The 12663-nt window shown below is 34.4% G+C and overlaps 1 protein-coding gene across 1 annotated transcript in view; it reads left to right on the forward strand.

The window, feature by feature from the left end:
• The window catches only part of TENM2 (teneurin transmembrane protein 2), a 3004989-nt gene that overhangs the window by 369036 nt on the left and 2623290 nt on the right, over positions 1–12663 (forward strand). The window contains exon 4 of the mRNA XM_060296575.1: positions 7133–7192. The gene's annotated coding sequence lies outside the window, so the exon portion shown is untranslated. The remainder of the gene's footprint in view (positions 1–7132; positions 7193–12663) is intronic.

Genomic DNA, 12663 nt, shown 5'->3' on the forward strand with positions numbered 1-12663 from the left:
TCTTAGTTTCATTGATTTTTTTTCTTTTATTTTTTAGTCTCTATTTCATTTATTCATTCTCTGATCTTTATTGCTTCTTTCTTTCTACTAACTTTGGGTTTTCTTTGTCCTTCTTTTTCTAGTTCCTTTAGGTATAAGGTTGTATATTTAAGATTTTTCTTGTTTCCTGAGGAAGGCTTTTATTGCTATTAATGTCCTTCATAGACCTGTCCTTGCTGGTCCCACAGGTTTTTAATTGTTTTGTTTTCATTTTCATTTGTCTCCAGGTATATTTTGATTTCCCCTTTGATTTCTTCAGTGACCAATTGGTTTTTGTGGCATGTTGTTTAGATTTCATGTGTTTGTATGTTTTTTTCAGGTTTTTGTTGTTGTTGTTGATTTCTTGTCTCACACTGTTGTAGACAAAAAAGATGGTTGATAAATTTCAGTCTTTTAAATTTATTTAGACTTGTGTTGTGGCCTAGCATGTGATCTATCCTGGAGAATGTTTCATATGCACTTGAAAATAATGGCTACCCTGCTCTTTTGGAGTGAAATCCCCTGTGCATATCTGTTAGGTACATCTGATCTAATGTGTCATTTAAGGCGAGTGTTTCCTTTTTTATTTTGTCTGGATGATCTGTCCATTGACGTAAGTAGGGTGTTAAATTCCCCTACTATTATTGTATTACAGTCAATTTCTCCCTATATGTTTGTTAATATTTGCTTTATATAGTTAGGCATACCTATGTTGGGTGTTTGGTGTACATATACTTACAATTGTTATGTTTTCTTGTTAAATTGGTCACTTTATCAATGTAAAGTCCCTCTTTGTCTCTTGTTACAGTCTTTGTATTAACATCTGTATAGTTTGATATAAGTATTGCTACCCCAGATTTCTTTCATTTCCATTTTCATGGAATACCTTTTTCTATCACCTCACTTTCAGTCTGTGTATGTCTTTCAATCTGAAGTGAGTCTCTTGTAGGCAGCATATAGATGTTTCTTGTTTTTTATCCATTCATCTACCATATATCTTGATTGGAGCATTTAGTTCATTTACATTTAAAATAAATATTGATTGGTAGGTACTTACTGTCATTTTGCTAATTGTTTTTGTAGCTCTTTTATGTTCCTTTTACTTTTGCTCTCTTCCCTTGTGATATGATGACTATTTTTTAGTGTTAAGTTTGGATTCCTTTCTTTTTTGTGTGTGCATCTAATGCAGGTTTTTTATTTGTGATTACCATGTTTTATACACACACACATGATTATTTTAAGCTGATGATCTCTTAAGTCTGACCACCTGCTAACCAGACTACATTTTTGCTTTCCCCACTCCATGTTTAATGTCTTTATGTCTTATTTTACATCCATTTTGTTTTGTGTATCCCTTAATTACTTATTATGGCTATAGTTGATTTTTACTACTTTTGTCTTAACATTCCTACTAGCTTTATAAGTAGTTGATCCACTACCGTTAATGTATGTTTGCCTTTACCAGAGAAATTTTGCTTTCATAATTTTCATGTATTTAGTTGTGGCCTTTTCTTTTCTGCTTAGTCTCCTAAACATTTCTTGTAATGCTGGTTTAGTGGTGCTTAATTCTTTTAGCTTTTGCTCATCTGTAAAATTTTTTTACTCTCCTTGAAATCTGATCAACAGCCTGTTGGGTAGAGTTGGTTGTAAGTTTTTACTTTCATCACTTTGAATATATTGTGCCACTCCCTTCTGGCCTGTGAAGCTTCTGCTGGCAAGTCAGCTGATAGTATTATGGGTGTTCCTTTGTATATAACTAGTTGCTTTTGTGGCTTTTTAGATTCTCTCTTAATGTTTAATCTTTGCCACTTTAATTATAATGTTCTTTGGTATGAACCTTTTTAAGATCCTGTTGTTTGGGACTCTCTGTGCCTCCTGGACCTGGATTCTTATTTCCTTCCCTAGGTTAGGGAAGTTTTTGGCTATTCTTTCTTCAGATAAGTTTTCTGCCCCTTTCTTTTTCTCTTCTTCTTCTGAGACCCCTACAGTGTGAATGTTATTACACTTGATGTTGTATCAGAGGTCTCTTAAACTATCCTAATTTAATTTTTTTCTTGTTTTTGTTCAGCTTGGGTTTTTCCACTACTCTGTATCCCAGTTCACTGATCCATTCCTCTGTGCCATCTAATCTACTGTTGATTCCATCTAGTGTATTTTTTATTTCAGTTACTTTACTGTTCAGCTCTGGTTGGTTATTTACATATTTTCTAACTCTGTTGAAATTCTCACTGTGTTCTTTCATTTTTCTCCTAAGTTTCATGGACATCTTTATCATTACCTTGAAATCTTTATCAGGTTAGATTGCTTATCTCTGCCTTGCTTATTTTCTGAAGTTTTGTCTTGTTTCTTTATTTGGAGCATATTTCTCTAATTTTGGACATTTTCTGTGTTTTTTTCTATGTGTTATATAGGTTTGTTAAGTAGTCTGATCTTGGAGAAATAGCCTTACATGGAGACATCCTATGGCATTCAGCAGCATGCTCCCCTCTCGTCACCAGAGCTATGTGCTATAGGCATGCCACCTGTGTGGGCCACATGCACCCTTCTATTGTGGCAGGCCCTACTACAGTGGGTACACTGGAAGGCAGGGCTGGCCTTGTGGCCCAGTTAGCTGCTAGGCCATGTCTCATGGCTGTGGGCCTGCTGGAGAGCGAGGTTGGCTTCCTGTGTGGATGGCTGTGTGATTTGGGGGTGCACAGGACTGGTGTCAGCCTGCTGGTAGGTGGCGCTTCATGACTGCATGGCTGCCTCTGTGGCCTGGGGCTACTTGGAGTTGGTGCAAGCTTGCTCGAGAGCAGGGCCATTACTTCATGCAGCTAGATGTACAGCCTGGGTAGGCTTGGGGCTGGTGGGCAGGGTCAGGTTCCTGTATCTAATAGCTAGAGGGAGATTCCAAAAAGACACTTGACAGTACTGGTGTTATTGCAATACAACAAGCTCCCCAAAATGCCTGCTGCCAGCATCTCCATCCCTAGGAAAAGTCTCAGTTACTTCCTGCCCCTTTGAGAGGTTCTCCAAGATCAGCAAGTGGTTCCAACCCAGGCTCCTTTCAAACTCCTACCTCTGTTCTAGGACTCAGAGCATGTAAGATTTTGCATGCGCCCTTTAAGAGTGGAGATTCTGTTTCCTATAGCCCTCTGGCTCTCCTGAACATAAGCCCTGCTGGTTTTCAAAGCCAGACATTCTGGGGGCTCATTTTCCCTGTGCAGAGCCCCAGACTGGGACACCCAATGTGGAGCTGTGACCCCCTTTTTCCTTCAGGAGGGACTTTATGATTGTGATATTTCTCCCATCTGTGCATTGCTGACCTAGAGGTGTGTGTCCTGACTGTTCCACATCTCCATCCCTTCTACCTGTCTTCTTGTGGTTCCTTCTTTATGTCTTTAGTGTGGAAAATCTTTTCTGCTAGTCTTCAGATTGTTCTCATAGTTGCTCTCTAAGTATTTATAATTTTGGTGTGTCCATGGGAAGAGATGAGTTGAGGGTCTCCCTAGTCTGCCATCTTGGCAAACTCTGATGTTCATAATTTTGATATATCTGGTATGGTCGTTTTCTGTCTAAAGAAGTCCTTTTAACATTTTTAAGGCCAGTTTAGTGGCAATAGCTCCTTTAACTTTTACTTTTTTGGGAAATTCTTTTTCTCTCCTTCTCTTTGAATGATAACCTTGATGTATAGAGTGTTCTTGCTTGTGTTTTTCTTTCAGTACTTTGAATAAGTTGTGCCACTCCCTTTGGGCCTACAAAGTTTCTGCAGAAAAGGCAGCTGATAGTCTTACGGGGGCTCCCCTATACCTAACTAGTTGTTTCCCTGTCACTGCTTTTAAAATTCTCTCTTTATCTTTAACTTTTGACATTTTAATTGTAATGTGTCTTAGTGTGGATCTATTTGAGTTCATCTTGTTTGGGATTCTCTGTGGTCCTGGACTTGAATGTCTATATCCTTTGCCAGGTTAGGAAAGTTTTCAGCTATTATTTCTTCAAATAGTTTTTCTGTCCTGTTCTCTCTCTCTTCTCCTTCTGGGACTCCTATAGTGTGAATGTCAGTATGCTTTATGTTGTCCCAGAAGTCCCCTAAACCATCCTTAGTTTTTGTTTCTTTTTTTCTTTTTGCTGTTCTGATTGTGTGATTCCACTAGCCAGTCTTCCAGAACACCAGTTCTTTCTTCTGCATTATCTAATCTTGTGTTGGTTTCCCCTAGTGTATTTTTCATTTCTGTTATTGTATTCTTCATCTCTGATTGATTCTTTTTTATATTCCCTATATAATTGTTGAAATTTTCACTGTGCTTCTCCATACTTCTGAGTTTAGTATATATCTTTATGACCATTATTTTGATCTCCTTATCTGCAAGGTTGTTTATTTCCATTTTGTTTAGTTCTTTTTATGACATTTTGTCTTCTTTTTTGTTTTGGAACATATTTCTTTGTCTCCTCATTTTATCTATCCCCATGTGCTTGTTTCTATTATTATGTAGATCAGCTATGCCTCCTGGTCTTGAAGGAGTGATTTTGTGTGGAAGATGACCTATTGGGCTCACTAGCATGGTCCCCCTGATCACCAGAGTCAGATGCTCTAGGAGTGTCCTCTGTGTGCCCTCCTGTTGTGGTTGGGCCATGCTTGCTCCAGATGTACTAGTGTGTGGGGCTGGCCACTATGGCAGGAGCCACTTTAGGGGTATGCCAGTGCTGGCCAAGGGTGTTCACTGTGTCTGGAAGTGTGGGGAGTCACTTTGGAAGGGTTCTGGTACCATCTGAGGGCACTCACCAGAACTGGCAGGGTGGGAGGGTGTTTTGGAGGAGCTCCATTGCTGGCTATGGGGCTATTTTTGAGATGCACTGACTCTGTTGGGTCTGCAGCTAACTCTGGTCAGGATGAGTGGTGCTATTAGCCATTAGGTTGGGTGGAGAGAGTCAGAAATGGTGCTTGCCAGCAGCGGAATGGCTAGGTAGAAGGTGAATCACAAAAAACAAACAAGCAAACAAAACAAAAAAAACTGCTGCCCACCAGTTCCTCTGTACCCAGAGAAATTTCCGACAGATCCCTACCCCTCAACTACATGCTCTAAAATTAGTAAGTTTCCTTCATATATGACCCAGGTGCTTTTCAGACTGCTGCCTTTGTGCTAGGACTCAGAGTGAGGGCATTTTTGTGCATGTCCTTAAGAGCAGAGACTCAGTCTATAGCAATCTGGCTTTCTAAGACATAAGCCCTCCTAGTTTTCAAAGCCAGAGGTTACAGGGGCTCATCTTCTTGGTTCAGGTTCCCCAGACTGGGGAGCCCATTCTGGGATTTGGAGCCTTGGTCCTAAGGAGAAGACTCTGAGGCTACGATATTCCTCCTACCTATGAGTCACAGAGCTGGGGCTGTGGGTAACTTCCAGACTGCATCTATACCCCTCCTACCCATCTCAATGTGGCTTTTCCTTTTTATGTTTACTTGTGGATAATCTTTTCTGCTAGTCTTCAGGTTGTTCTCAGAAATTGTTTCTCTATATGTAGTTATAATTGTAGTGTGTCTGTAGGAGGAGACAAGACCAGGATCTTTCTTACTCCACCATCTTGCCCTACCCTCTGTCATAGTCAGCTTCTGAAGTTCACTTTCCCTAAGTCACAATTGGAATAAAACATTTCTCCAAGAAGACTTAGTTCCTCTTACTTATGTGTGGTATGTGGAAAGCAAGATCTGGGCACTAGGTGTACTCACTGATACTGAGTTGTCATTGCTCTGGGCTTTCTCGATTAATAGGAGGAGAAATGAAATCTATTGCCACCTCTAAGCTTATCTTTATCTATGTATAGATCATTTAATGAGAAAAAAGTTTTTAATTTTGATAAGATCTAATTTAAGGTTTTGTTTTCTCTGTCCTGTCTAAAAAATTTTATTACTCTAAAGTCATGCTGATATTCTCCAGTATATTCTCCAATAGATTTATAATTTTAGCTCTTATGTTTAAGTCTATAAATCCATCTCTAATTAATTCATTTTGTATATGGAGTGAAGTGGAGGTTGAGGTTTATTTTTTTTACAGATGCAATTGTTCTAGAACAATTTCTTATAAAGATTTTTTTATCATCGTTCTCCTCCATTGGATTGCTTTGGCATTTTTGTCAAAAAATCATATGACAGGGAGGTTCTGTTTTTGAACTCTTCATTTTATGTCATTGATATATTTGTCAAAATTTATTCCAGTTTCACATTGTCTTAATTACTATAGCATTATAAGAAGTCTTGAAATCAAGTACTGTAAATCCTCAAACTTTGTTATTTTAAATATTACTTTGGATGGTTTAGTTTCTTTGCATTTGCATATAAATTTTAGAGTAAGATTGTCGATTTCTAAAATAAAAATAAAATAAAATAAAGCCTGAGGGATTTTAGTTAGAGTTGCATCAAATCTATACATCAGGGCTTCCCTGGTGTTTCAGTGGTTGAGAGTCCGCCTGCTGATGGAGGGGACGCGGGTTCGTGTTCCGGTCCGGGAGGATCCCACATGCCGCAGAGCGGCTGGGCCCGTGAGCCATGGCCGCTGAACCTGCGCATCCGGAGCCTGTGCTCCGCAACGGGAGAGGCCACAACAGTGAGAGGCCTGCGTACTGCAAAGAAAAAAAAAAAAAAATCTATACATCATTTTGGGGATATATGACATCATAACAATATTGAGTTATCTAATCCATGAAAGAGCTATATTTATTTATTTAAATCTTCTTTAACAACTCTCAGGAATGCTTTGTAGTTTCTATTGTAGAAATCTTGCATGCCTTTCATGAAATTTCTTTCTTATTCTTTTATTTATTTATTGGCTTTTGTGACTAACACCATTTTAAAATTTAATTTTCCAAATTTTTGCTACTTCTATATAAAAATACATTTCATCTTGCACACTAAACTTGTATCCTGCAATCTTGCTAAATTTAGGTGGTAGCTAGTTTTCCTAGTTATTTTGTACATCACTTAGGATTCTTAACCAGTGCAGTCTTAGACAAATAATGACACCTTTATTTCTTCCTTTCCAAACTGATGACTTTTTTTTTATCTTGTTCTAATTTATTGTCTGTCACTTCCAACAATGATGAATCAAAATAATTAAGGTGGGGATTCTGTTTCTAATTTTAGGAGAAAACTGTATGACATTATAAGGACTTGGGTGTCTACCTTTATGAGACGTATTACAGGGTAAGTTTTTTTAATGCCTTTTTTGTCAGGATTTGGTATTTGGATAATACTAGCTCATGAATGAAATGTCTTGCACAGTGTAAGGTTGGTGTCATTTCTTCTTTAAATATTTGAAAGAATTCACCAGTTAAGCCAAAAGGACCTGAAATTTTTCTTTTGTGATTTTTTTGTTAGTTGTACTTTTGGAGGAATTTTTACCTAATATTTGTTGTCAAATTTATTGGTATAAAACCCCTCATTACTTCCTTAGGAAGTAAGGTTTGCAATAAGAATATTCTTTTCATTCCTGACATTGATAATCTCTATATTTTTTTTCTTGATCAATATGGAGATTTATCAATTTTGTTGATTTTTTTCCAAATAAATTTTCACTTTTTATTTTCATATTTCTTTTCTGTTCAGTATTTCATTGATCTAGTGTTATCTTTCTCCTATTGTGCATTTACTTTGCTGTTTCCTTTCTAGCTTATTACGATAGAATCTTAGGTGATTGATTCTAGATCTTTCATTTCTAATAAAAGTATGTAAAGCTATATATTTTCCCTGTCACCACCTTACATTATCCCCCAATTTTTTATATGTTACATGTTCTTATTATTCAGTTGAAAATGTTTTACAGTTTCCCTTGAGATTGACTTCATAGTTTTTATATTTAGGAATTTGTTGCTTTATTTCTAAATATTTGGGCTTTTTCTAAATATCTTATTGTTTTTTATTTCTAATTTTGTTCTGTTTTGAACCTTAGGATATACTCCCCTTGAATTTATTTTTTAACAGTCTTGTTAAAGTATAATAGATATTCAATAATTTATACATATTGAAAGTATACAGTTTGATATGTGTTTGACATAGGTGTATACCTGTGAAACCATCGATAAAATTAAGATAGCATATTTGTTTCCTTCAAAAGTTTTCTCATTCCCCTTTGTAATGTATTCTACCTATCCTTCTGTGTTCTCAGCCCCTAACCTCAGCCCATCCATAATCCAAGATAAACATTGACCTAGTTTCTGTCACTGTAGATCAATTTACATTTTGAAAAAACTTATATAAAGACTATACAGTACATACTTTCAAAAATCTTCTTTGGTGAAATATCTACTTTACACATATTTTATTGGGTTTTTTCTAATTATTGAATTTTACAAGTTTCTTATATATTATGGATAAAAGTCCTTTATCAGCTATACGATACAAATATTTTCTCCTAGCCTTTGGCTCTTAACAGTATCTTTCAAAAAACAAAATTCGTGTGTTACTAATTTTAGTAAAGTCCAATTAATCAATTCTTGTTTTAGATTGTGCTTGGGTATTACATTTGAGTTATATTTGCCTAATCCAAATTCACAAGTTTTTTCTCCTATTTATATTATATTATATTAATCACAATGTTATATCATAGACATTTTGTAGTTTTAGGTTTTCCATGCTCAGTTCCACTGTTTAATTTTGAGTCAATTTCTGTATGTGGTATGGAGAATAGATCAAAGTTTATACATTTGCATATGGATATCAATTATCCTAGACTATTTGTTGAAAAGACTATATTTTCTATCTTGATAGGACTAAAGGTATATTAGGTAGATGCAGATGCAGATATAGATATGCACATAGATATATATAGACAGATGGAAGATAGATCCATCTACCAAAGAGATATAGGAAAGCATTGTATCAACAAGGTAAATATTTTTTGGTGGTGGGATTATGGTTGAATTTTCTTTCCTTTATATTTTCTTCTATTTTATAAATGTTTTCTAGTGAATGGAGACTATGTTTATAATCAGAAAGAAAAGATAAACATTCATTGTCAAGAATGTGTTTTTTTCCCCAAGTGGTGGCTCAAATACAATTATATTTGCATTTAGTTCAGGCTCCATTAAGATTAATTCAGTTTGTGCCATAATTTGGGTCTTTTTATTTTCTTCCAGTTTTATTGAGATATAATTGGCATACAGCACTGTATGTCTTTTTCTCATTCTTTTTTCTGGTATATCCTTTCAAAAGTATTTGTGTTATCACACTTTTTTCCTGACTATGTTAACTTTGCTCTATTTATATGACATTTTAAAAAAGAACAAGCTTTTTAAACTTATTTATTCTTTATTATTTCTGCTTTTATCTTTATTGTTTCCTTTCCTCTGTTTTTTTCTGTTTACTTTGCCCTTCTTTCCAACTTTTTGAGATGAAAAATTTTTTAGCATTAAACATTTTTCATAACATATTGATATTTTAAGGATCTGAATTTTCCTATGATTTTTGCTTGACTTATTGAATATATCCTACAGATTCTGATATAGTTTTATTTTAATTATCATTAGTTTTAATAAATATTTAATTTTGTTTTACACTTCATGGATGAGTTATTTAACAGAGCATTTGAAAATTTCCAGGTAGAAGGTTGTTTATAAAAATTTTAATTCCCTTCTAGTTTTACTACATTGTCATCAGAGAATCTTATTCATATTATTCCAATGTTATGGGACTTATTATGATTTTTAGAGTTACATAATGTTTGGTTAGCTTTTAAAAAATTACTCATGTATCCTTGAAAAGAAGTTGTATTATCTATTATTGCTGTTCCCAAATCTCTCCCTATATGATTATCTTCTTAGCTCTCTCTCTCAATATATCCATACATACCCATAATATCTATGCTGTCTAGTTTTTCTGTATGTTCTCAATTAAATTTGTCCTATTGATTAATCAATTTAAAGAGTGAATCTAACTCTGTCCTGACATGATATTCATATATTCTGCTTGTTATACTTTTATTGGTTTATTCCACAACATTTATTCAGCACTCACTATGTTCTCAGTACTGTGCCAGCATCTATGAACATAATTATTAAAAAGACCGTCATTTTCCCTTCTTTTATGGGACTTTCCTGGGACATGAATCTTGTGATTCTATGGCATTTGCATCTTCACAGAGATGGTGACTTCTTTGTCTTATAAAAATCTGTCAGAATATGGATCTTAAACAAAAGTCTTCCATCTAGAAACTATTGCAATCTCCATGAACTATGACCACAGAAAAATGGAAAACATTCTCCATTCTAACCAAACCTCAAAACTTGTCCCACAGAAGACATATGAGCAGTTTTGAAAAATGTTAATTATTAAACAGTTTTATAACATTTTATAAGCTGAAAATGATTTTTGGACAATCTTTTGGAAAAATAGTAGGCTTTAAAAAATTCTGATCTCTTTGATATAATTTATCTCTCCTATTTATTTGTTGTGTTCTGATTTTATGAATGTTATACATCTACAATTGAAAGCAGAGACTTTATCCCAAAACGCTGTAATGAGAGATGCTTAAACATGAAACATAATTGGGCATGTCATTGTCATTTAATCATTGAATTAAATTCCAGGTCATAGTTCATTTTTGAAATTCATTTGATGACATCATGATGTTCTTGTTATATTAGAGCATCATAACATCTAATTAAATTAAAGAAAAACATGTAGAACATTTCCTTCACTTTTAAATATCAGCAACACAAGATGACCTACTAGTTTTCTAGAAAATTTGATGGGTTTTCATAATTAAAGCCCACAAGGAAATATAGATGTTGAACACAATGACTCTGTTTTGTTAATTGATAATAAATTTCCATTTCAAAACGAGTTTTGCCTTATGATGTGGCCCATAATGTTAGAACATCTCACAGTTGTCATCAAAGAGGGGAGAAAGTCAAATATCATTGATAAAAATGACTTTGGAATTTACATTAAGAAAAAATTTAAAACAATTTTTGAAGAGGTGTGTGCATGAGTGTGTGTGTGTGTGTGTGTGTGTGTGTGTGTGATGTTAGATATTTCTACTTGGAATATATAGAAATACAATACTAACAATACTACAAGCGGTCAGTCCATAGATTTGTCATTGAAGCCTCTTTAATCTGGCTAAGAGCAGCCATGTAGCATACCCAGATAATGTGAGTCTCTAATGATAATTTCTGACTTTGTAATTGTTCTATGAATTTCCGTTTGGTGACAACCTTTCTGAGATAATTACACATCATCAATGTTCTAATGAACTATGAGACACTTAATGCCTGGACATGAGGCAAAATAGCTAAGAAACATGTGTCACAGACAGTTTTGCAGGAACTAACATACAAAAATGTAGGCTTCATTAACAGTGTTCAGAAAGACAGATGAGTCTCCATCCTGCCTAACCCAGTGGTTAATTTATTGACTGACTTTAACAGCGACGTCCCTTTGGAGGGTTTTTAATAGTTTCTAAGTTGCTTGCTGAGGTTTTAATAGACATTTGCCTCACTGAGCTCAATAAATATAGAGTGCAGTTTGAAATCTTACAACCTAAAATGTAAGCAACTGACTGAATGAGGTTAGAAAGGATTTATATTTCTTCTAAATATACTTCTGAGCTGAAGTTCCAGTGAAAATGATTTCCAAAATGTCTACCTACTTTTTTGAAAACTTTCTCCTATTTTATGTTAAGACCTTTGGTACTGTAAAACAGAGAGAAAAATGTATCAGGGATAGAAAAAAAAAAAAAAAAATGACTAAGCAATTCCTTGTGGTTTGCTCCAGAACAGATTTTGGAAAGCTGTGTAGGAATTCAAGACAGGTTATAACCATTCAGGTTAAGTCAAAGTAAGTGGTAAATAATTCATTTCCCAGTTTCCAATTACTTGGAATCAGAGGCTTCCTATTATATAAGGACACTGTATCATTTATGCAATGCTATAGTTTACCTATTTGGTCATTTAAAAACTGGTTTTGCCTACAATATTTTTTAAATACATGCAAAATAATAATAGTTAATATGTATCAAATACTTGCTCTGCTAGACACACTGTGGTGTTTACATGATTATAAACTCACTGATACCTTAGAAGAATCCTACAGGGAAGTTTAGGTACATTTTCCAAAATCATACAGCTAATAAATTTCAAAATTTAGAGTTGAAACTACATAGTTTATCTTTAGGAGCAGAACTCTAAAACATCAAATTGCTATGTGGAAATATCTCCTTTTCAGGAAAAGAGGGGTTTTTTGTTTGGTTGGTTTACTAAATGCAATCAATTTTGCTTAGTTATCAGGCAACTTTCAATAATAAACTGGATTTGCCAGTTATAAGTGAACTTGAAGAACTATAAACCTAAGATCTAATTTTTTCATTGACTTATAATTTTAATATGTTGTGTTTTTTAAAATCTTTATTTCCAATCATGTTTATTGTTCATTTTACTGCTGCAATATATAAAGTCAAGACTTTAGCAAATTAAAACAATAATAACTTTAAATAATAAATACCTCTAATATTTTATATTCTCAATTTTTATTATTAATTTCCATAACTTAAATTGACATAGCCATTTGTATATCATTTCACCTCGGGATTTCATGATAAAAAGCTTAAAAACATCATTGTCAGGTTTTACTTTACTATTATGGAGAAATAGACTGTGAGTTATAATTTTAAAATAACC

Source organism: Globicephala melas, chromosome 3, assembly GCF_963455315.2.
Source record: "Globicephala melas chromosome 3, mGloMel1.2, whole genome shotgun sequence".
Taxonomy (NCBI): Eukaryota; Metazoa; Chordata; class Mammalia; order Artiodactyla; family Delphinidae; genus Globicephala; species Globicephala melas.